Source organism: Mirounga angustirostris, unplaced genomic scaffold (genome assembly GCF_029215605.1).
Source record: "Mirounga angustirostris isolate CCGP_5_RB_7025 unplaced genomic scaffold, mMirAng1.0.hap1 SCAF_12, whole genome shotgun sequence".
Taxonomy (NCBI): Eukaryota; Metazoa; Chordata; class Mammalia; order Carnivora; family Phocidae; genus Mirounga; species Mirounga angustirostris.
Window position 1 is genome coordinate 50,242,160 of NW_026991720.1, and position 24,444 is coordinate 50,266,603.

Here is a 24,444-nt window from a genome sequence, read left to right on the forward strand (position 1 = left end):
ATCATGACCTGAGCCGAAGGCAGTTGCTTAACCAACTGAGCCACCCAGGTGCCCTCTTTCTGCAATTTGAGAACCAATTGCATCATTTGATTTTCATGGGGGGAGCACTTGCACCCCTCTGTGGGATGTAGGGGCTGTAAGAGCTCAACCTGAAAGCCAGTGCCCTGGACGATTATGAGTCACTGCAGACATTTGCACAGAGGAGTGATGGAATCAGGGAGATGCTCTAGGAGGATGGGTTTGGTAAGCGTGTATGGGGTGGTTTGAGTGGGGAGCACCCAGCGGTTGGCAAGCGAGGTAGGAGCTATTGTCGTCATCTAGGCAAGAAGTAATTTCTATCTGAGCCTGGCAGGTGGCAGTGGGAAGAGAAAAAAGAGAAATGCTGGAAGCAGAAACTTTAAGAAATCTTTTAAATGCAGTTTTCTTATTTCATTCCTCAAGGGCATTTTAAATTGGTAGGAAGGAAGACCCAATTAGGAGGAGTTGTCTGATAACAGACTGAGTTTTCGAGGATTTTCCCAGGGCTCAGGGCCACATTCTTTATATATATGTAAAAGGTTGTCTGCCTGAAACTATTGCGTAGGCTAGTGGAGTTCTCTTTTTTTTTTTTTTTTAAGCTTTTATTTGTTTATTTGAGAGAGAGAATGAGATAGAGAGAGCAAGCTTGAGAGGGGGGAGGGTCAAAGGGAGAAGCAGACTCCCCGCTGAGCAGGGAGCCCGATGCGGGACTCGATCCTGGGACTCCAGGATCATGACCTGAGCTGAAGGCAGTCGCTTAACCAACTGAGCCACCCAGGCGCCCTAGTGGAGTTCTCTTTCTTAAGGAATCTTTGGATTCCACAAGTGTCCAGAAATGTGAAGAAGAGTGGTTTGGGTGGTGTCAGCTCCCAGTTTGTAGCTGTCTCCTGATTTCCTTTGATTTGAGCTCTTGGCTTGTACTATGCCCTTTTGGGGGACTAATCCGACATCCCCATTTGCTGTGCCCCATCTCCTTGGTGTCAGGGACCTTCCTTTCTACGCCACCTCAGCAACCCACTCTGTGACCACACCCTAGGACTCTGGCTTCTGAGATACCCTTCCCTCTGTCCGAGCCCCCACCTTTCTCAACTGCTTTCTTGCACTAAACCTGTTCTTCAGACTCTCTGAATTTACTCCCTTGATATCCACCCTGTTTTCTGTCTGTCTGGCCTTTACTTCCCACACTCCTTCGCTTTCTCCCTGGTGTACCTGGACAACGTGGTCAACGATCTCGATTATGTGTCACTGGGACAGCGATTTCCTCACCATGGATCTTCCACAGAAGTACTCACCTCTTTTCCACCTCTGAATCAACACCACAGCCTCTTCTATCTCTGTACTCTCTCTGTAACTGATCGCGGGCTCCCTTACAAATGTATGGTTTTTAAGGTTAACACAACCCTTGATGTTACTTGGAGATTTTTTGCTGATCCAAAGTTTGTACTCTTTCCCATTTTCTGGAGCAGCTATTCCAAACCTTTATTATTCTCTTCAAAGATGCAACTTTCTTCCACCACCTCATTCTCAGCATTTGAACTTGTCCTCGTTTTATCTAGAAACAGAGGTCACTAAGAAACAATTCTCCCAGCTTTATATACAGCCCCCAGAGTTATTGATGTTTTCCCCTCTCAGTGATGGAACGGTGTCATTCCATTCTAAATCCCATGTCCCAAGGCCTCCAGGTGCCATCATGCCTGCCTATTCTATCAGTTGGGATGATTTTGGCCAAAGGGATAGAAAACCCAAACACAAAAGAGGTTTAAATAAGAGGCTACATAGTAGGGCGCCTTGGTGGCGCAGTTGGTTAAGCGAGGGCGGACTCTTGATTTCTGCTCAGGTCATGATCTCAGGGTCGTGAGAGCCAGCCCTGCCTTGGGCTCTACCCTGGGTGTGGAACCTGCTTAAGATTCTCTCTCTCCCTCTGCCCCTCCCTGCTTTTTTTTTCTCTCTCTCTTTCTCACGGCTACATAAAAGAAGTCTAGAAGTAAGACAGTTCCAGATTAACTTAATTTAATGACTTGACTGAGTCATTAGGACCCAGTTTCTTTCATCTTTCCTCCCTACCAGTCACAGCGTGTTAGCTGTATTTCCTCTTCAAGCTGACCCTGGACTCCCATTGGCCAGGAGTGCACCACATTTCCTTGCCTAAGCCAATCAATGTCAAGGAAATGGGATTTCCCGATAGATTTAGAGTTCTCTAGATTTCTAGCCTGGTGTTGGAGAGGAGCTCAGGCTTCTCTCAAGTACATAACTTTTCAGTGTCTGAACAAAACTGGAATTCTATTAGCAAGGGAGAAGCCAGGGAGAATGGCTACTGGGGACACAGTTATTAGTAGTTTCTACAGCTGCCTCCTCAGCCCTCAAATACTTTGCTCCTTTTGAATTATGAGCACTGATTTTCTTCCTTCTCTAAATATTCTCTTTATATATGTTGGTTTCCTTCATTGACTTTTCCTCTTTCTTCCTGTTAAATCTTGCCTTTCCTGGTGCCGTCACCTCATGATGTCTTTTTCTTGATCAGCGGTGTTTTCCGGAGCCTAGTCATTCCTATGATTATATCTTATAGCTCCAAGCTGACAGTTCTTAAATATGTATCTCTACATTGACCTCTGTCTTTTGAGCTCTATTTCCTTTCTTCTTGTCTGTTCTTGTGTTCTGTATCTTGATTAACATAGTACTTACTCATGGCAAAGAATTTTGCCTCCCATTGTACACGTTTTCATTAGTAACAGAATCTTGTTTTCTTCCTGGGCACCTTACCTAAAAAAAAAAACCAAACAAACACAAACATCACAACAAAACTTCATTATCTAATCTTCCTGGCAGCTAAGTATGGCCATAGGCCTAAGATCTGGCTAGTGAATCTTACTAGAAGTCTTGTGTGGGACTTCTAGGAAGGCTAAAAAAAGAAGCTCTTTAGCTGGGAGATAATGGCCTTTTTGCCCAAATCTTTTTCCTTCTAATGGCCTTCCAATCTGAATTATGACTAGAGTTTCAGAAGCCATCTTTGACCCTCAGGTGATCTTGAAGATGGAATTCAGGATAAAAGGATGCTGGGCTCTTTGTGACCACAGAGCTGCCTGCCATATTAGCTTTGGAATGCCTTCTGGATTTTTTCGTGGCACGTAAACCCTTATTTATTTAGGCCACCATTTGTGTGTGTGTGTGTGTGTGTGTGAGAATTGCAGCTAAATGTAATTCCTACAGATATTTCTATGCTTGTTACCCAAGCAGCACACCCAATAGTTTTTCTCCCTCTCCCTCACTACCCACAGTCTAATTCATGGATTATACTTTGGAAATAGCTCTAGGCCCTGGAAACAATAATATAAAACCAGGACAAGAATATCCATTCTACACTCACAGATTTGTTAAAATTAAATAGTTTAACTATACCAAAGGTGGACAAGGACAGGTAGAATGGAAACTCCACTTTTGTCTATGGGAATATGATTTGGAACAACCACTGTAGAGAATAATTTGACAAGAAATAGTTTGGTTTTAGATGTTCAAGCCTTATAACTCCATAAACCAGCAGTTCTATTTCCAAATATGGGAAAGTCTCATATACATATACAAGGAAGTAGGTATGCTCTGTTCCCTACTCTGTTGTTTGTTAGAACAAAAAATTGGAACCGACTTCAATGTTCATGAACAACGTATGGATGAACAATCGTGTATTCAATCAACTAAATTCTATAGAACTTAAAAGGAAAGAACTAGAACTACATGGGTCATGATAGGTAAATTTCAAGAATAATGTTAAACAAAAAGAGTCAGGTTGTGGGGTATATACAGCATGATGCCATTTTGTAGTTGGGAAAAGTACAAATCAGATTTATTAATTCATATCCTTCTCTGTTACAATTGCTGTTGCTGTCCCTGTTCGGGTCTCATCATCTTTCACCTAGTACACTGGTAAGAACTCAGTAATTTATCTTGTTTTTTTTTACAATTCTCTCCATCCCAACTCACTTTAAACACTGCTACCAGTCCAGTCCCTTGCTTAAAAGTCCTTGGGTTTCCTACCACATATAAGATAATGCAGTCCAGGGGCGTCTGGGTGGCTCAGTTTGTTAAGTGTCCAACTCTTGATCTTAGCTCAGGTCTTGATCTCAGAGTTGTGAGTTCAAGCCCCGTGTTGGGCTCCACGCTGGGCACAGAGCCTACTTAAAAAAAAAGAAAAAAGATAATGCAGTCCAAAATTTTAGCATGGTATTTAAGATTGTTTCTAGAATCATCTCTCTTCACATCCTCCCTATTCTCTAGGTACCTGTCCTTCAGCAGGTCCTCAAAGTTCCTGTGCCTAAAGCAGTCTCTCTGATTGGAATGACTCTCTCCTCTTTCCTCATTCCTTTTCACTTGGTCCAAATATAAGCTTTCAAGGCCCAGATCTGGAGTAATCCTTTGTCTAGAATATTTCCACCTTCCTGCTGCTAGACAAAATTGGTGGTTTACTCTGCTGTCTACTCCCAGGACTTTATTCTTGCTGGTGGTATAAGAACTTGGCATATTGTATTGCAATTTTGATCTTGTTAAGAGCAGGATATTTGTCTTCTGCATTTTGAGGTCCCTCGAACCCTTTTGCATATTTAGCCCACGGTCTGTGATCATTGAAGGCTGTATCAAAAGAATGTAATGGTATTTTTTTTTTTTAATTGTGAGAGGAAAAGTTAGCCCTAAATACAATCTGTATTCAGGGTCTCAGCTTCCTTTGGAAAATTCACACATGGTCTTTTCAAGTTCATCTTTTACTAGAACTGAAAGCCTGAGGCCCATTCATTATAAAGTTGATTGACATTGCATTTTAGGGGAGTGATAAAAAGGATTGCATTGGATATATAAAAGTTAATTTTTCAACCAGGAGAAACCTAAGAATGAATTAAATGGTGATAAAAAAAAAAAAAAGATTCCGTCCTTGAGAATATATGTATTTTTTTTGTTTTGGGATTTCTTTTTCTCAGTACATAGAGACATATAATTATACAAAAATGGGATCCTCTTATAAAGACCGTTTTGTAACATTTTTTAACATAATCTATCTGGAGTATTTGCCATGTTAATGGCAATAGAGCTGTATCATCATTTTTAAAAAAATTCAGACATAAATTACATTCTAAATTGCATAAATGTTAAGTATACAGCATAACCATCACCCCGATTGAGATCTAGAACATGTACTAGTACTGCAAAAGGCTCTCTTTTTAGTTCCTTTATGGTGATGGAACAGTTCTGTGTCTTAGTTGCAGTGGGTACACGAATATACTTGTGATAACATTTTATAGAACTATACACAATGCACAGACATGCATACAAAATGAGTGCATGTAAAAACTGGTGAAATCAGAGCAGACTCTAGTCTAGCTAATTGTATTGTGCCCATGGTAATTTCCTGATTTTGGCTACTTATATGTAAGGTATTACCATTGGTGGGAGTTAGGTGAAGGGTACATTGAACACTCTGCACTGTTCTGGCAACTTCTTGTGATGCTCTATATTGTTTTTAAGTTAAAAAATCTTCCTCGTGCTTGTTTTATTATTTTAATGGATGTCTTACAGGTTACTGTATAGATTTAAAATAGCTTGTATAACCAATTCTCTATTCATTTTCTGGAGTAAAAATGAATGTATTTTTCAAAGGGGTTTTACCTTAACAAGAAAAAGCTACTACGAGGTTCTTGAAATCATTTTTCAATGACTACGTACAATTTTCAAGATCATGCATTACATAAAATGAGACAAACCCGTGCAGTGGGGAAAATCAACTCTCCCAGGAAGAAGGCACTTCAGCAAAATTGTAATTTCTGGTTTTTCCATCTGCCCAAAGCCCCAGGATATTGAACTCTGTACCAAGGAATAGAAGGTATGAATGGAAGTGCAACCTAGCTGAAACATAGGTCATTACAATATTTCTCAAGGGTGAAATATTTCTAGAAGATTCACTCAAAGGTAAGCTGCATGGCAAACTCAATTTTACAGACTTTATTTAAAAGATAAAGCCATCTGAGTAGTTAACACTAAGTTTTCCTGGTGTTGTTCATCCTGATTTTTTTTAAAGTAAGCTCTATGCCCGCCGTGGGGCTTGAACTCATGACCCCAAGATCAAGAGTCGCATGCTTTACTGAGTGAGCCAGCCAGATGCTCCTGTTCATCCTGATTTTTAATCTGGTTTTAAGAAGACCAGCCTGGACCCAGGCTTCTGGAAACCATAATGTACTTTATGCTCCTCCTCAATGGTTAGGGGGGAAAAATTGATATATTTTTGGCAAAGCACCTGTTAAATGAGGGTTGTTTTCCATTTTGGCTCAGCAGGTACCTTATATTCTAATAATTGATGAAGGTATTTTTTGTTGTTGCTGTTTTTTTGGCAATTGTTTTCATTTCACCTCTATTACTGGTAATTTGTCTTTGATCCCAGGAGCTCAGTTATTTGTCATTAACTCAGATACGTGAGAGGAATATAATGACAAGATTTCCGCTTCTCAGATGGCCAGCAAAGACTCACACTTGTCAGTGAGATTGGTGTTGAGCATGCTGTGATTACCTGTTAATATTTGAATAAAAACAGGTTGAGGTCATTGATACCAATGTTTTTCACAAGGCCTTTGTTGAAGTGGTGAGAGATTTACCTTTTCACATGTGAAAAACTGCTCTCACGTGACCTTATTTCCCATCACTTCCAAACTCTTACTTTCGACTCCAGCTGAGAAAATTGACTTTCTCTCTGAGTTCCATTTTCGGGCAGTGACACATATGGCCTGCCTTTTCTCATCAGCTTCATCACATTCTGCCTCTTCCTTCTTTTAAACTTTGCTTTTCTTGTTTTATCCACGGAGCTATTTCTAGACAAAACCACCGACCGTAATGCCAATGAATCTTAGTGTTTATTGTCTTACCCTTTCTATTTATGCTGTATGTAACTCTTGTATGTATCTTTGCATAGGTATGTTTGATTCTTTGGCTGGAATACCAAATTTTTTTTTTAAAGATTTTATTTATTCATTTGAGACACAGAGATACAGAAAGAGAGAGAGCATGAGCAGGGAGAGAGGCAGAGGGAGAGGGAGAAGCAGGCTCCCCCCTGAGCCAGGAGCCCATTGTGGGGCTCGATCCCAGGACCCTGGGATCATGACCTGAGCCAAAGGCAGACGCTTAACCATCTGAGCCACACAGGCGCCCTGGAATACCAAATTTTGATAGCAAAAGCAGATAGTGATTAATTTTGTAAATTGCCCTTCTGTTTACTTGTCTAATAACTAATTATGTAAACGTTGACTTCAGAAGTGAACTGGGAGCATATGTGAATACTTGCCTCAGCTAGAATTTAAGATAGATTAATTATGAAAAAGCAAATTTTCTCTTCCTTTGCATAACATGCTTAAAGTTCTGCTCAACTGTTAGTTTTCCTTGGGAACAGGAGTATAATCAGAAATATCATTAATGACCTAAGTGTTCTGTATTGTGGGGTTATTCAAGTTTGGGTTTTTAGACTGGCCTATGGTTGTTGGTCTCTTTGCAGTTGTCTGGGTATTTTTGTTCTCCTTTACATGTTCTGCTTCTTTTAAACCATTCGTAAACATAAGATACGGTTATGCACGTGAAATTTATTTGACAAACTTTGGGACTAAATCAGGGCCTTTGAGAGAGAAGACGCTCCAAAGGGCTTTTGTTTGCATAGTTGCTTTTTACCTTTATGGGTCTGTTGCTTTTGAACTCTAGGACAGTGTTAATAAATTGTCGAGCTGAATTACCTCATATTTGACTTCCTTTTCGGGAGTTTGCAGGTGGTACTAATGCTCTTTCCCTCCTTGAAAATGTGTAATGAATGTCCTCTTTATTCTCCATTGTAACCTTGGGCCGTGAAACCCCCTCTCAGCTGGGCCCCGTTCTGCAGGCATCTGCCTGCTTGGCCTGTTATTACTGCATGAATCACTGCTGGCCTTATTAAACTATTCCGGGTAGCAGCTTTTCCCTTCTCCTCCCGGGAACTGTGAAGACTGGAGTTGCCACAGCAGGTATGGGCCCCGGGTGGAATTGGAATGTGAAGGGAGGAAGTTTTGCCGGTTTGGAACATAGCATTCTACGTCATAGAACAGTAGGGTGTCTGCCTTCTGAGGCCACTCTGTGTCTTGAAATGTTTCTTTTGTTTTAAAAAGTGATCCCGGAAAGCTCATCCTCGAATGTCTAGCATTTACAATGCTTGGATATAAGGCAATTTAGTACCCCCCCGCCACCCCCCCCCCCCGATTTTCTTTTGTTTTCTCAAGCATATCTGTGGTGCTGGTTTGTGTTGGTGGTCTTGTCTAGCTCTTGTGTTCTAACCTGTCTCAGATCCGTAGACGCACAGTGTCAGCCTTGGCTCGGAAAGGCAGCCTAGTACCATGGAGAAGGTGGCCTCCCCTCAGACCTACATTCAGATCTCAAAGACGGTGGGCAAATGATATAACTTTTTTAAGGTTAAAATAGGAAACGTGTGAGTTTCAGGTAGGCTCTGTATCCAAAAAGAGGAAAGCAAACCTCTCCTAATCCAAATCCCCAATATAATACATGGTAGAATCTGGAGATTTTTTTTAAAGATTTTGTTTATTTCTTAGAGAGAGAGAGTGAGTGAGAGAGGGAAAACAAGCAGGGGCAGAGGGAGAGGGAGAAGCAGGCTCCCCACTGAGCAGGGAGCTCGATGTGGGGCTTGATCCCAGGACCCCGAGATCATGACCTGAGCCGAAGGCAGATGCTTAACTGACTGAGCCACCCAGGCGCCCCTGAAGATGTTTTTTTTTTAAATTCTAAAAATTATTGAATATTCTCTTAAGAAGTATATGTTCAGAGGTAGAAAGTGAGCTGGAGGGATGCTCCCAGACATCCATTCCCCAGTCATTGCCCCTCCAACATCAGAGTAAGCCAACAAGCATGAATAGTCATTGAGTGGGTGATGTCAGTACCTTCCATTTCTAGAATAGGTTTATTCTAAAAGGAGGAATTCATTATGGGGCACAGAGGAAGGAGAGGAAATGGCTAGAAAAAGGTATGGGAACAAACTGATGTGATTTAATTTTGAGACATTCAGAAATATAAGTGAAAAAGAAGGATGATTTGAGAATTCTGGCTGTAAGGCAGATGTCTGTCTGTGGCAAGTAGAATAACAACCCCCAAATATATCCGCAGCCTAATCCCTGGAACCAGTGAATGTTACCTTATATGGCAAAATGGACTTTAGAGATATGATTAAAGGAAGGCCCTGGAGATGGGGAGGTTATCCAGGATTATCCATGTAGGGCCAACGCAAGCACAGGGCCCTTTTTTTTTTTTTAAAGATTTTATTTATTTGACAGAGAGAGAGATAGCGAGAGCAGGAACACAAGCAGGGGGAGTGGGAGAGGGAGAAGCAGGCTTCCCGTGGAACAGGAAGCCCGATGTGGGACTCGATCCCAGAACCCTGGGATCATGACCTGAGCCGAAGGCAGACGCTTAACGACTGAGCCACCCAGGCGCTCCATAGATAGGTTTCTTTTCTTTTTTTTTTTTTTTTAAAGATTTTATTTATTTATTTGAGACAGAGAGAATGAGAGACAGAGAGCATGAGAGGGAGGAGGGTCAGAGGGAGAAGCAGACTCCCCGCCAAGCAGGGAGCCCGATGCGGGACTCGATCCTGGGACTCCAGGATCATGACCTGAGCCGAAGGCAGACACTTAACGACTGAGCCACCCAGGCACCCGCACAGGGCCCTTCTAAGAGAGGGGCAGGCGATCCGTTACTAGACTGCAATGTGACGAGATGGGATAATGGAAAGTGGGATGTGATGTGGGGCCCTGGGCCAAGGGATGCAGGTAGTCTGGGAGAGTTGGAGAAAGCAAAGAAGCAGATTTTCCACAAGAGCCTCCAGAAGGAACACAGCCCTGCTGACAAGCTGATTTTAGACTTCGGACCTCCAGAACTGTAAGGGAATAAATTTGTATTGTTTGAAGCCACAGGACTCAACAAACCTAGTTTTGTTACAGCAGCAATTGGAAGCTAACACAGTCTCCATCTCTGTTTTCTTTAAGACGCTAAGGAAACAAAGGAACAGCGGACGGAACAAGTATTTCCTGATGAACAACAAATACCTCCATGAACAAGGCTAAGAATAGTTCACATGTGGCCCTGAGCCAGCCACACATGGGGAAGTTATGTGATATCATGGGAAACCATCGGACTAGGAGTTGGAAAATCTGGGTTCTCATCCTCGCTCTTCCACATACAGCCATGTGTCATCAGGCAAGCACAGCCTCTTTGGGTCTCAGTGACTGGTCTTTAAAATGGAGCATGTAGACTACACGAGTTATAACCTCTCCTTAACAAAGGCCAGAGAACTTTCTCTACTGACTGGTTCTAACCAGTGGCCAGTTTTCCCATTACCTAGTGCTTCCATGTCTCCTCTTAATCCTTATACCACTCTGTGAGGTTGGATTAGGAGAGGTTTGCTTTCCTCTTTCTGGATACAGAGCCTATTTGAATTATTGTCAGCAGAAATCACACTGATGAATTTATTTAATCAGGGGCCCTTCATCTAAGCCTAGGGGTCCCTAAACCCTTAAAGGCTCCATGGAAGGCCTTCATGGAGCTGAACCTCTGGGGGCTGGGCAAAGCCATAGGATTGTTTTCCTGGAAAGACTGCATTCTAACTTCCATTAGACTTTTAAAGAGGTTAGTGACCCAGGAGAGGTTAATGATCTACTGCCCTGATGGCAGGTGGATTATTTTCCTTTTCCCCTCATGGGTAAAAGGCCTTTGGAATTACACTGCATATATATATTTTTTAAATAAATGATGTGATCTTTTTTTAGCTGCAACTCAACTTCCCTCATTCATGTTGAAATAGACCTCCCACTGAAGCCCATGTCTTTTTTGCTGTCAGCAATAAAAGGTTTATTCTGTGTCTGCTGGCATATTCTGAGATATCTTTAGAACAAACAAGATATGGGAAACCTTTGTTAAGTGTAATCTGAATCTTGGGTAGGCAATATATAATTTGCTTAGGCAGGAATTGAAGGTAAGAAGTGTTGTGTTCTTCCCCCCATATCTCCCTGAACATGGTGTTTTATTTGCAGGTTTTTTCTTTTAGTACATCTTTTTTTGGAACTGAAAACTCATTTCCTTTAGTGTTTTGCCATGTATTCCCCCCTCACCTTTGATCACTATTTACCCTTTCTTCCAACTCCTTAAGTTTCCTCATAAAAAATGTATGATGTTTTCCTGCTTTTATCATTAACATTGTCTTCACCTTTACTTTACCTTGCCTTATGGGAACAAAAAGGATAAGGACTAACTTTTGGAATTTGCTTAATTCCCCAAGTTGCTAGATATATGAGGCTTAACAGTAGTAAAGAAATATTGTGTGTGCATAAGGCAGAATGGCCAGTGAAATCCAGCAATTTGCTAATTGAGTCATTACATGCAATTTAAAGCTTAGTGAGCAAAACTTAAATGACCAAAGGTGATTATTTGTGTTTTACGAGTCAGAAAGGTTTTTAAAAGCAATTTGGAAATTAAGCTCAGAGGACTATGAAAGGGAATTCAGGAAGGTTAACTAATTTAGCAAACCAGCTTTGTAGCACCAGGCAAAAGAGGGAGTCTTAAATTGAATGGAATCTCCTTTCTTGCTGGGTTCTTATTCCTTTTTTTTTTTTTTTTTTTAATGCGTGGTATTTTGGAGATAATTATTCCTTTGGCATTAAATAGGATAGATACAAATTCTCTTTGAAAACTGTGGGACATTATGCAAAAATAATGCTTAACTATTATGAAAGGAATATGTTGCTTTTGATAAAACTCATTTATGCTCATTTTTATTTAGAACAAGAATTTAAGTTTCATTTGGGCTGATTTAACCGTTTTATAGATAGGGGCAAGAATGAGGTCAGGGTAGATGGTTTTTACAGCATTATGCAACTATGTAGTGACAAAGTTGGTGATAAAATTCAAGATTCCAGAAACTAGCCCAGTGATCTTTTATTACACCATATGGCCTGTGTTCTATAGAAGGAGGAGAAGGTTGAATGATGAAGGAAACACATTTCATACTTTGTAGATCAAACCACAGTGAGGTACACCCAAACCCACCAGCATGGCTAAAATTTAAAAGACTGACAATACCAAGTGTTGACTAGGGTATGAAGCAACTGGAGAGGTCAGGAGGCATGGCTGGTGGGAGTAGAGAAAGATACAGCCACTTTGGAGAACAGTTTGGCAGTTTCTCATGTTAAACACATTTACCCTAAGGTCTAAGAGTTCTGCTCCTGTGCTTTTACCCAAGAGAAAGCCCTATATACGAGAGTTCATTGAAGCTTTATTATCACAACTAAAAGCTGGAAATAGTTCATATGTTCCTCAACTGGTGAACAGATAACTTGTGGTATATTTATACAGTGGAATACTACTCAGCAACTGAGGGGAAGGGATTGCTGATACACTGTGGCTGGAAGTGAAGAACATGTTGAAAGAAAGAAACAGGTACGAAAAGAGCATATTCTGCACGATTCCATTTATATGAAGCTCTAGAACAGACAAAACTAATTGGTAGGGTCGGAAATCAGAGGGGTGAGTGAGTGTGGGAGTTGACTGCAGAAGGGCACTTTTTGGTGAGGGCAGTGTTCTGTATGTTGCTTGAGGTGGCGTAGGTACACATTTGTCCAAACTCATCCAACTGTACATTTAACAGGGGTACATTTTCTCAGGATAGTTGAATTTTTTTTTTTTTTTAAGATTTTATTTATTTGACAGAGAGAGACACAGCGAGAGAGGGAACACAAGCAGGGGGAGTGGGAGAGGGAGAAGCAGGCTTCCCGCTGAGCAGGGAGCCCGATGCGGGGCTCGATCCCAGGACCCTGGGATCATGACCTGAGCTGAAGGCAGATGCTTAATGACTGAGCCACCCAGGCGCCCTGTATAGTTGAATTTTTAAAAAATAAGAAATAGGATCATGAGAAGCTAAGGTGTCAAAGAGCAAAGCACACTTGGTATAAGGCAAGAATATTTTTACCAGGCCTTTGAATTTTCTGTGGTTCCATTTTGTCTTCTCAAACTTGTGGTCCTTCTGTTATTGTCCCCTTGGCACTTGTCTGAGAACACAGATATAACTACAAGTGAGCATACTATTGTGAAAAAAACTGAACAGTCTGCCCATGCACACTTCCATGAGCAAGTTTCTTCTTTGCTTGAGGATATTTTGCCAACTTAAGCAGTAATCATGGGAATCATTTAGAACTTCAGTTATTAATTCTTCTTTAGTTACCAAAATTTTACCAGCATCACTATATATGCAAATAAAATAATACCCGGAGAAATGCCAAGTGCTTTTCTGTTCTCGAGGAGGAAGTTTAGAGGATTTGTAGACTGAGTAGGTTGAATTTATAGCCATCTCCTCTGCTAAAAAATCTAAAAATAAAAACGTTGGCATCATAGTTAGTGTTCTGAGTCATATTTTAAATCCTATAATATAGCCTGTAGCTTAGCAAAATGCTATTCAGAAAACCCTAAACTGCATATGTAATGTAATCTTTGTCTTACCAATTCTCCTGCCAGCTTCTTTCAGAGATTTCTTTCAGCAGTGTCTAAGACTAGAATTGAAGTCATATGAGTCCCCTTGAAATGAGTTCTAGACATAAGATGAAAGCAGCATTGCTTCTGAGTCAGAGATTCCCAAGAGTTTTCCCTTTAGGGTGCTTGAGGACTATTAAGTAACTTTTAGAACCCAAGGCACATTATGAAGAATCTAATTGAATAAAAATTCGATTTTTGTTTATTCAGGTTTTCTTTTGCTCAACAAAATAATGCCAATAGTATTCTTTATCACACTTTTGACTATATTACTTTCACATGTGCATTTATTAATTCATTCACCAAAAATTGATTGAGTACCTATCAGATGATAGGTATTTTGCTTGACAGCAGGATATAAAGAAGAAAAAGAATGATGTCTATCCTCCAGGAGCTTACAGTTCAGTAAGGAGACATGTAAACAAATACTTTATTGTGATAAATGTGATTGTCAGAATAAGGTGTATGCAGGGGCAGTCTGGTGTGCGCCCGCCTGGGAATGTTAAATCCATCTAGTCTAACTTGTCATTTAAGGCCAGTGTTTCCTTATTGATTTTCTGTCTGGATGATCTAGCCATTGATGAAAGGGGGCATTAAAATCCCCTGTTAGTATTGTATTGCTGCCTTAGAGAAGAAATAGGCAGCAATACAATAATAATTGTTACTATTTGCTCTCTGTATTTAGGTGCTCCTATGCTGGGTATGTAACTATTTACACGTATTATATCTCTTGTTAGGTTGACCTCTTTATCATTATATAATGACCTTCCTTGTCTCTTATTATAGTCTTTGTCTAGTCTGTTTTGTCTGATGTAAGTGTAGCTGCTAAGTTTTCATTTCCATTTGCATGGAATATCTTTTTCCATTCCTTCACTTTCTGCCTGTGTGTGTCTTTACTTCTGAAGTGAGTCTTTTTTTTTTTTTTTTTTTTTTAATCCATTCAGACACTCTGTGTCTTTGGAGAATTTAGTTCATTTACCTTTAAAGTGATTATTGATAGGTATGCACTTATTGCCATTTTGCTCATTATTTTCTGGCTGTTTTGTATTTCCTTTGTTCCTCTATTCTTCTCTTGTTCTCTTCCCTTTGCGGATTTGATGATTTTCTGTAGCAGTCTGTTTAGATTCCTTTCTCTGTATCTATTGTGTATCTGGAAATGTCAGGGAAGAATGGACAGAAAGCCTCATGGGAGCCACACCCTGGATGGTGGCTAATCTGCCAAACTCTCAATGAAGGCAAGGGTGGCTGGCTCAAAGGCTCAGAGATGGTTTGTGGGGAGCCGCAAGTGGATGGGTGTTGTTGGAAGATGAAATGTGAGGCTTGTGTGTAGTACTGAAGGCTCGAGACCTCCTCTTGTAAATTGGTTGTCCTCAATCTTGCGCATTTTAATCATCTGGAAAGTTTGTTTTAAAAACGTTCATACTCAGATCCCAGAACCATTGAATGAGAATCTTTGGGAAGAGGCCTGGAGCATGTTTGGTTTTTCAAATGTCCACAGATGATTCTGATTTGCAGATTATCTATTATTTATAGGTAATGAGTATCTACCGGAGAAATGTGAACAGGGGCATGACATGTTCAAACCAAGGACTAGAGAGCTTTTTATGAACTGGTGTCCATCTTGTAGACACTGTTTCTGTAGCTGCAAATAGATTACTATCATTTCCCTCAACTCAGAACACCCAGAGGGTCATTGTTCTAGACATAAAGAAATAATAGGGCTAGTTACCACTGCACACCAAGCCCTCTGATAGGAGTCTGCCTAGTCATTGGGTCTGCCTCTTCACCGCACCAGGGCAAAACGGAAGGCTGATGAGGTTTTACTCTACAGCTATTTAAGGATCGTTTCAATGTAACAGAATAAGTGTTAATGTCTCTTTAACTCCAGGTGTTCCAGCCTGTCTTAAAAGTGATCCATGGAAGCCAAGACAGTTATTCTACCCAACCTTTTCCGTGTCACAAATATGGGTCAGATAATGGCTGTGGGGTTGCACATGTCAAACTGACCAGCGCTCTGAACTCTAACCACACTGAAGTGTAAAAGAGAAAGCCTGATTTAAACAGTAGAACCCACCTCTCTGCCTGCTTTTCTCTTCTGTGTAACCCAGTGATGCCCTTTGCTACAACAGTGACAGAGAAAGACAGTGAAATGTTCCCATGTGAATAGGAGCTGCTGAATGCAGTTTTAGCCCTAAGAAGCTAGAGATTGCTCCTGAGGGGAAGTTTTCCTTCCTCAGGAATTGAACCTGAAAGAAAAGCCATCCTTGTAGAAATCATCTGAGACCTTTCAGTACTTCTCACTTCAAGCAGGCCTGCCTATGGACTTCTTGGGAAAAAGACAGTTTTTGTTATTAATTGAGAGGCCCAGCAAGGAGAAGTGTGGAAAATGTCTTGGGTTTTGGAATATTTGGGCTGGGATTGGGATATTACTTCTAGTCTTGAAAGGGCATCTGGTCACATATTATAATTGGTGGGCATCCTTTCCTTTCTTGTGTTCCAAGACCTAGACAGCAAATAAGAAAGTCAGATAAGTATATTGACCTCAGCACCCTCCATCTACACATGCTTCCGGGATGCATGTTGAAAGAGGTGACGGAGGGGGGGTTTGTTATTGTAGCTATAGGTCAGTGAAGAGCCTACCAGGAGAATTTTTCTTTCATCTCTTGGCTCCTTTTAATAAGACCTCATGCTCATATATATGGTATTTAAAACATTCAACTCTGTGGTCATACCATTTATTTAGCAATCTTTAATAACGTTTTTTGAATGTTATGTTATATGTATAGGTCTACAGTGCTCTTAAGTTGTAAGGACCCGAAGACGTATATAAAAATGATAAATTGCTATGCCTCCTCCCTTGTCCTCTTTGCATATATGCACGCATGCACATAAAGAAATGAAAAAAAGAGGACATTAATGACAGCCAAATAGAGCTGATTTGTGTTATCCCTAAAGAAGGGAAAACAAGCAACCAACCTGAGACAGGACAAATCTGATTCCTGGGCAGAACCTTGAGTAGCACTGCTATAGGTCTAAATATTCGGGGGGCTGGGGTGGGGACCTTGTTGGACATGGAACGGTCTCCTGACCACCAGTGCATTGGCGAGCCTCTCACATAGGCCTCGGGGCTGCAGATTAAGCTGGAGATCATTGACATCGTCAAAACATTTAAAAATGGAATAGCTGGGGTGCCTGGGTGGCACAGTTGATTGAGTGCCCAACTCTTGATTTTTTTTTTTTTTAAGATTTTATTTATTTATTTGAGAGAGAGAGAATGAGAGAGAGCACATGAGAGGGGGGAGGGTCAGAGGGAGAAGCAGACTCCCTGCCGAGCAGGGAGCCCGATGCGGGACTCGATCCAGGGACTCCAGGATCATGACCTGAGCCGAAGGCAGTCGCTTAACCAACTGAGCCCCCCAGGCGTCCTAAAGGAGGGTTTTGTTGGATCGCCACAGGGGTCGTCATGCCCAGGGCAGGTGCCTCAGACATGGCAGCCAATCCCCCAAAATCTGTGTACCCCCACCAGTTCACCCACTCCACGTGGCCTCTCTGTCCGATTTGTCCCTTTATGTGCCTCTTACATTGCCCCTGGCTGTGCCTTATGGCACGTGTGTGTTGTCTGTCTGTCTTTCTGTGTCTCATTCTGCATTTCTGTGGTCGGCCTATCTCTCTTTGTCTTCCAGCCCCTCTCTGTCTGCCTACCCTGCTGTCCCATCCTCTCTGCTTTCCCTGCACCTGGTTCAAAATAGCACCCCCGGCAGTCCCACGTTCTCCCGAGTTCAGTGTCATTAGATCAGCCTTGCTCCCTGTGTCTACCTTCCAAATTCTGGACAAAGAGAATCATGTTGGCTCAGGTTAGTCAGTATGGTGGCTGCCCTTGGTTTGGGTCACTGCAATGGCCAGGGAGGGGCTGATTCCCAGAGAGAAGGGCGCTGAGGAAGGGAGCCACTCTTAATAGGTGCCGATAATAAGACTGTGGATAGTCCTGACACCACCTGCCCCCATCAACCCCATCACAATGAGCTCCTCTCTGCAGAGAGAATTCAATAAGCATGCCTTGTGTTCTTTGTGGGCTTATTAAAGAAAGAGGTTTAGTGCAGACCCTTTCTTGATAGTTTCCACCAACTGTGATAGATTACCTGTCTTTTAGGATGAGATTTGCTGTCCCTGAAGTGAAGAAGAATTTGCTGGGTTGGCCCCATCTCCGACATTGTATGTGTGCAGGGTGGGCGGGTGATGTATACCGTGGAGTATCCCTGATGGCCATACTTACAGGTTTGCCTTTTCTTTTTCTTTTTTTCTGCTCCTAAAACTAACTCATCCTGCCTTTTCATTCATTTTTCTTTCCTTTTTTTTTTTTTTCTTTCTGTATTGACCCTAAGGTAAGCTCACTTCGTATTCAGAACTAACGCTGGGGTTTTCTACAAGGAGGACGGTTCATCACTCTCACCCTGGAAGCTCCAGGTCATCGCCAGCACTGGCAGGTCATGGCGGGTGTGGAGGAGACAGATCCCTGACCTGAAAACCTGACGCAGGGCTGAGGGGATTAGCATTGATAGCAGGGTTAACGGCAAGGCTGTGAGTCAGAACCAGGTGGTCAGGCTAGAATGAGGTCAGACTGAAGAATGGGGGCTAAGCCGGCCAGGCGGGGTAAGTCAGAGGAGAGCCAGGAGGTGGTGGAAGAAGAGCCAGCAGGGTGGCCTGAGGCATCACACGCTTCCCAGTTCTCCTTTGGGGTCACTGGAATGATCAATCCCGTAAGACAACCTGTTTCTTCAGTTGTTCAATGAGTGATACCTATTTGTGAAACCACATTCTAAAGGCATCAAGGGCATTCACTGAAAACTTAATTTCCCTCCCATCCTGGCCACTCAGTCACCCAATTCCCTGAGTGAGAACAGTTCTGTGGTTGAGGAAATTGAGGCACCAAGAGGCAGATTTCTCAAGGTCACACTGTGGCAAGGGCAAGCCTGTCTTTCTACCACCCACGTTTGTGCTGTCCCCGCTGCATCCCACTGCTTCCCACTGGGATTCTTTATAACACATTTCAGACACTGCAGCATTTGAGGCTAGTGATTACTATTTTTATAATTATCTATTTTCCATTTTTCACCTATATGATATCTTTTCTGGGGCCAGGCCATTCCTGTTAGTCCCTATTGCAGTGTATATAAGTTATTCTAGGGTAGTTTCAAAATAAATTACATGCACAATACTAATGATGTCAAAGGTGCAGAGATCCCATAGATGTCTTTGAGGTGCTTGCTATGTGCAGCCTCCCTGCTAGGTGTAGGACATAGTAGTGATGAAGAATGGAATCTGCATTGACTGTAGAGACATTTGAGAAGTTGCTGAAATTCACTACTTTCCATGCATCTTCTCTACAAAAATACATTTTTAAAAATTCAGCACTATAGGGGCGCCCGGGTGCCTCAGTCATTTAAACCTCTGACTCTTGATTTCAGCTCCAGTCATGATCTCAGGGTCGTGAGATGGAGCCCCACATTCGTCTCCACACTCAGGGCAGAGTCTGCTTGTCCCTCTCCCTCCCCTTCCTTGCGGGCCCTCTCTCTCTCTCAAATAAATAAGTAAATAAATAAAATCTTTTAAAAAAATTCAGCAATATGACTTTCTATATGAATGTTATAATTCAACAAAAGTTTAAAAAATCTTGTAATGTGAATTCTTTGGTTTGCTTTCATTTCCAGATGAGCAGACATTTACTGAAAATAGAACTTTGGGGGGACACCTGGGTGGCTCAGTTGGTTAAGTGTCCAACTCTTGATTTCTGCTCAGGTCATAATCTCAGGGTCATGAGATCGAACCCTGTGTTGGGTTCCTCAATGCATGTGGAGTCGGCTTAAGATTCTCTCCCTCTCCGTCTGCCCTCCCGCCCTCCCCCCACTTACATGCGTGCTCTCTCTCTCTCTCAAAAAAAAATCCAAAAAACAAAACAACAAAAAACAAACCAACTTCAGGAGAGTAGCAAAAAACCACAGACTCTCCCATCCTTAGAGGTCCTTGTGAAGAAGTATTCTTATGTCTGAATGGGAGTAGGGAGGGATTCCCACTGTGGACCATGGCCTGTATTTGTCCACCAGTTTAGGATACCTGGGGAATGATGGGATCAGACCGTTCCATCCTATTTCCTGATGCTGCAGTTGGGCTGCTGCCACTCTGAACTACATTCCGGAGTTGACTTGGAAGGCATCTTCCTCCTATAAGAAGTGCCATTGTCTCTCTACTTTAAGTGCATTGAGTAGGTCTCTGGGCTAGCTTGAGTACGTGATCACAAGCTAACAGATTTCTATGGAAAAATGTTTTGAGTTTGAAACAGCTGATTTATAATACCTCCTAGAACATAACCTCTCAAAAGTTGGAATTACCTGTGCTTGCCCAGTTTTATCCTGCTCTTTTATTGCAGACAATGAAATTCAGGCTTTTCATTAGCTTGGAGTGTTCTTTTGACTAGTGATGGGTTGGCTTGTATGAATATGCGTGTACACACAGCTATTTTAACCTACATGGTGGTTAAAGTCTTAGTAAACTTTTTTTTTTTTTAATGTGGGTCTGAGTCTTTGCTAAATGTAAAGCAGGAGTACAGATCAAAGATCAACCAACTGTTTCAGAGCTTAAGAGTAATTTTAACATCACATCCAGATTTGGCTTTCAATCATTCTGTAAGGGTTTTAATTAGACCTGATTGCTTGTAACTAGGCCCTCGGTGATGGAAGCTGTTACTGCTACCCACATAGAAGAATGCCTCTGAGATCTTGGAGGGAGGACCCAGTGTTTCATTTCTGGGTATGATTGTCAGCAACCTCTCAAATGAGGAGGAGTGTCCACGATCTATTCATGATTTCTAGGATGACTAATGTGGCAGGCAGGTTGACAAGTCTTGTGATTTGTATTGTTATTTCCATGTGTTGAGGTTGCCCTTGACCTTTGACTTGGCTGTTTCATTCTTTCCTTTCCATGAGTTCACTAGAGCATATAGATTCAGAGGCTTTATGTAGACCGATTTGAAATGATAGGCTTCCATGTTGATACTATATTGCTCATTTGTTTTTTTTTTTTAAGACTTATTTATTTATTTGTGACAGAGAGAAAGAGAGAATGAGTGGGAGGGGCAGAGGGAGAGAGAATTTCAAGCAGACTCCACGCTGAGCATGGATCCCCACTCTGGGCTCAATCCCATGACTGAGATCATGACCTGAGCCAAAGTCAAGAGTCGGTCACTCAACCAACTGTGCCACCCAGGTGCCCCTGCTCATTTATTTTTAATTGAATATGCTGTTTTAAAACACTTTGAGAACACAGAATAGGTCTTTTTTGAATCTTAGGGCTAAATTCCAGTGTCACATCCGGTGTCACATTTGACTCAGCAAAAGTGGATTTACCTCATGCCAGTGGTTTTTGTGGGAGAAGATGGATAACTATATATCTGATTCTATTTGATTCAAAGGTTATTTTTAGGAAGGGAAGAGTTTTTTAATTGATATGTAATTTCACAAACCATAAAATTTACCCTTTTAAAATGTATGTCAGTGATTTTTTTTTTTTAAGTACATTCACAAAATTGTGTGACCATCATCGTCATTGAATTATGGTACATTTCTATCACCCCAAAAGGAATCCCATTCTTCCCCATTTTGCCTATCTTTAGGCCCTGGCAAACATAATCTACTTTCTGTCTTTATAGATTTGCTTATTCTGGACATTTCATATAAATGGAATGATATAATGTGTGGCCTTTTTTATCTCTCTTCCTTCACTTAGCATGTTTTCAAGGTTCATCGATGTTGTAGCATGACTCAATGTTTTATTCCTTTTTATAGGTGAGTAATATTCCACTGTATGGTCTCTTAGTCAGTTTGGGCTGCTATAACAAATTACCATAGACTGGTTGGCTTAAATAGTAAGCAAACATTTATTTCTTTTAGTTCTGGAGTCTGGGAAATCCAAGATCATGGTGCTGGTAGATCTAGTGTCTGATGAGAGCCCACTTCCTGGCTGTCATCTTGCTGTATCTTCACATGGCTGAGACAGAGGAAGCAAGGTTTTGTTTCTTGTTTTTTTTTATAAGGGCACTAATCTCACTCATGAAGACTCCACCCTCATACCATTACATTGGGGATTAGGCGTCAATTTATGAATTTTGGGATGACAACATAAACATTCAATCCATAATGTATAGATATTACACTTTTTGTTTATCCATTCAGCAGTTGATAGACATTTGAGTTTTTCCACTTTTTAACTTTTATGAATTATGCTGCTATGAACATTCTTGTACAAGTTTTTCTGTGAACATGTTTTCAGGTCTCTTGGGTATATACCTAGAAGTGGAATTGCTGCCTCATATGGTAACTATGTTTAACATTTTGGACTGTTTTCCAATGTATACATTCCCACCAAAATGTATGAGGGCTCCAGTTTCTCTACATCCTTGCTTATCTGCCTGTTTGTTTGCTTGTTGGTTTCTTTATTTATTATCATAGCTATCCTAGGGGGTGTGAAGTGTTATTTTTTTGTATTTTTATTTTCATTTCTCTCGTGATTAATGATGTTGAGTATTTTTTCATGTGCTTATTGACCATTTGTGTGTCTTCTTTGGAGAAGTATCTCTTCAGTTTCTTTGCCTATTTAAAAAATTGGGTTGTTTTCATTGCTGAGTTGTAAGAATTCTTTATATATTCTGGATACTAGACCCATATCAGGTATATGATTTTCAAATATTTTCTCCCATTCTTGGGAGATGTGGGGCTCAATCACATGACCCTGAGGTCATGACCTGAGCCAAAATCAGGAGTCAGACACTCAACAGACTAAACCACCCAGGTGCACCCAAAAGTTTTTCAATTTTGATGAAGTCCAGCTTACTATATTTTTTCTTTTATTGATTTTGCTTTAGGTGTCATATCTAATAGACTATGATGTAATTCAAGGTCAGGAAATTTTATCCCTGTGGTTTCCTTTAAGGATTTTATAGTTTCAGCTTTTACATTTAGGTCTTTGGTTTATTTGGAGTAAATTTTTGTGTGTGGTACGAAGTTAGGGTCCAACTTTATCCTTTTGCATGTGAATATCCACCTTTTTCAACACCATTTATAGAAAAGACTTTTCTTTCCCCATCGAATTGTCCCGGAACCTTTGTTCAAAATGAATTGACCATATATGTGGGTTTAATTTCTGCATTCTCAATTCTATTCCCTTCATCTATATGTCTCTGTTTATGCTAGTATGCACTATTTTGATTCCTATAGCTTTGTAGTGTGTTTTAAAATTGAGAAGTGTGATTCTTACAAATCTGTGAGGATTATTTTTTGTTGTGATGTTGATGTCCACTCTTCTACCTCATATGTTTTGACCTATCTTTCCTCCACCACCATAAAGTCATATTAGACATGTTGCTTTGAAGCAACGATGAATTCCATTTCAGGTTGAACCTCACTATTCTTGTATAAAAGGTGTAGATTTTGAATCAGGCATATTACAAAAGTTGGACCACTAGCTCTGTCTGGGTTTCTTAACGTTGAATGAAGCTTAACACCTAAGTCAAAGGATAATCCTGGAAATTAAATAACATAACGTATCTAGCATGGTGTCTGGGAAATGACAGGTACAAAATAAATGTCTCTTGCCTTTCCCTTACCTTCTCACAGATGCAAGAAAACTTTCTTTGTGCCTTATATGATCGTTTTATTTTTTTTTTAAAGATTCTATTTATTTATTTGAGAGAGAGAGAGAGAGAACGAGCCAGGGGAGGGGCAGAGAAGCAGGCTCCCCACTGAGCAGGGAGCCCAGTGAGTTTTCTAGTCTATTGTATAGTTTTGTTTGTAGTGCAGTGTTTCAGATTTTGCTCACTACATTATCCCCACTGTCTAGAGTTGTCCCTGACCAATAGTAAGTGATCAATAAACATTTGTTAAGTAAATACTAAATGCCAATCCCATTTTCTTGTTTACTTGAGTGAATATGTGCAAATTGCTTGAGCTGTGTTTTTAAGTAAGCTTGCCTAATGGTTGTGTAAGTACTTAAATCCTGAGATAATTTCCACAAGATTTCTTTTAGCGTTTTGTCCAGTTAATTAAGAGTGCCTCTCTCTGGAGTGCTACTTCTTTTCTCCAAATGATACTTTACTTCCCATTCCGATGTTTCCTCTTCGGGGCAATTTCAGACTGAGGTAGAAAGGATTGAGTCCGGGTATAAACTTTAGAAAGCAAGAGGGGAACGGGAGTGGGGAAGTTGGGTTTGGGGGAAGATATGTGATAATGAGAGACCAGGGAGGGACTTTTAGGGGAAGGTTGGGTCAAACAGGGAAGCATGTTCCCAGTTTCTGAAACTTGCTTTTGGTTTTTATGTGATTATCATGGTTTCTCGTGGTTTCTCTAGACCAAGTCTAGACATAAAAGTGTAAGCAAAGAATATCTAAGTGTTATTTACCAGCTGTTGTGAGCCTAATTTATAACCAAGAAGTGATGCCTGTGCATGTTAAGCTACTATCTACATGATGGAAAAACCAACCTTTAAAGATAAGAGTTCAAATACTTTCATGGACTCAGGATAATTGAGCTTTAAAGCTAGATAGGATTGTCAGACTGAAGGACAATTGTTAAGTGTCACCTCAAAGAAGACATTCCATGGTTACATAGGTTTGGAATGGGTTCAACAAAATTAACAGATGTGGCATTTGTTTTAACTGCAGGACTTTTCAGAGCGTATAATGTGCCAACGTGCATTACACTGTGTCTTCAATAGGGAAGGTAGGATCAGCAATCCCCAAGGTGACTGGTATGTGGGGACTTATATTTCACTGCCACAGAGAACCCTGTGTGACTGGTATTTAGCAGA

At 41.1% G+C, this 24,444-nt stretch overlaps 1 protein-coding gene across 10 annotated transcripts in view; it reads left to right on the top strand.

Annotated features, from left to right (window-relative positions):
• OSBPL3 (oxysterol binding protein like 3) overlaps positions 1–24,444 on the top strand; it is a 176,180-nt gene that overhangs the window by 40,597 nt on the left and 111,139 nt on the right. The window contains exon 2 of one of the 10 annotated variants that reach the window (XM_064575147.1): positions 10,059–10,269. The exons of the other annotated variants lie outside the window; for them this stretch is intronic. The gene's annotated coding sequence lies outside the window, so the exon portion shown is untranslated. The remainder of the gene's footprint in view (positions 1–10,058; positions 10,270–24,444) is intronic. 10 annotated transcript variants of the gene reach the window in all.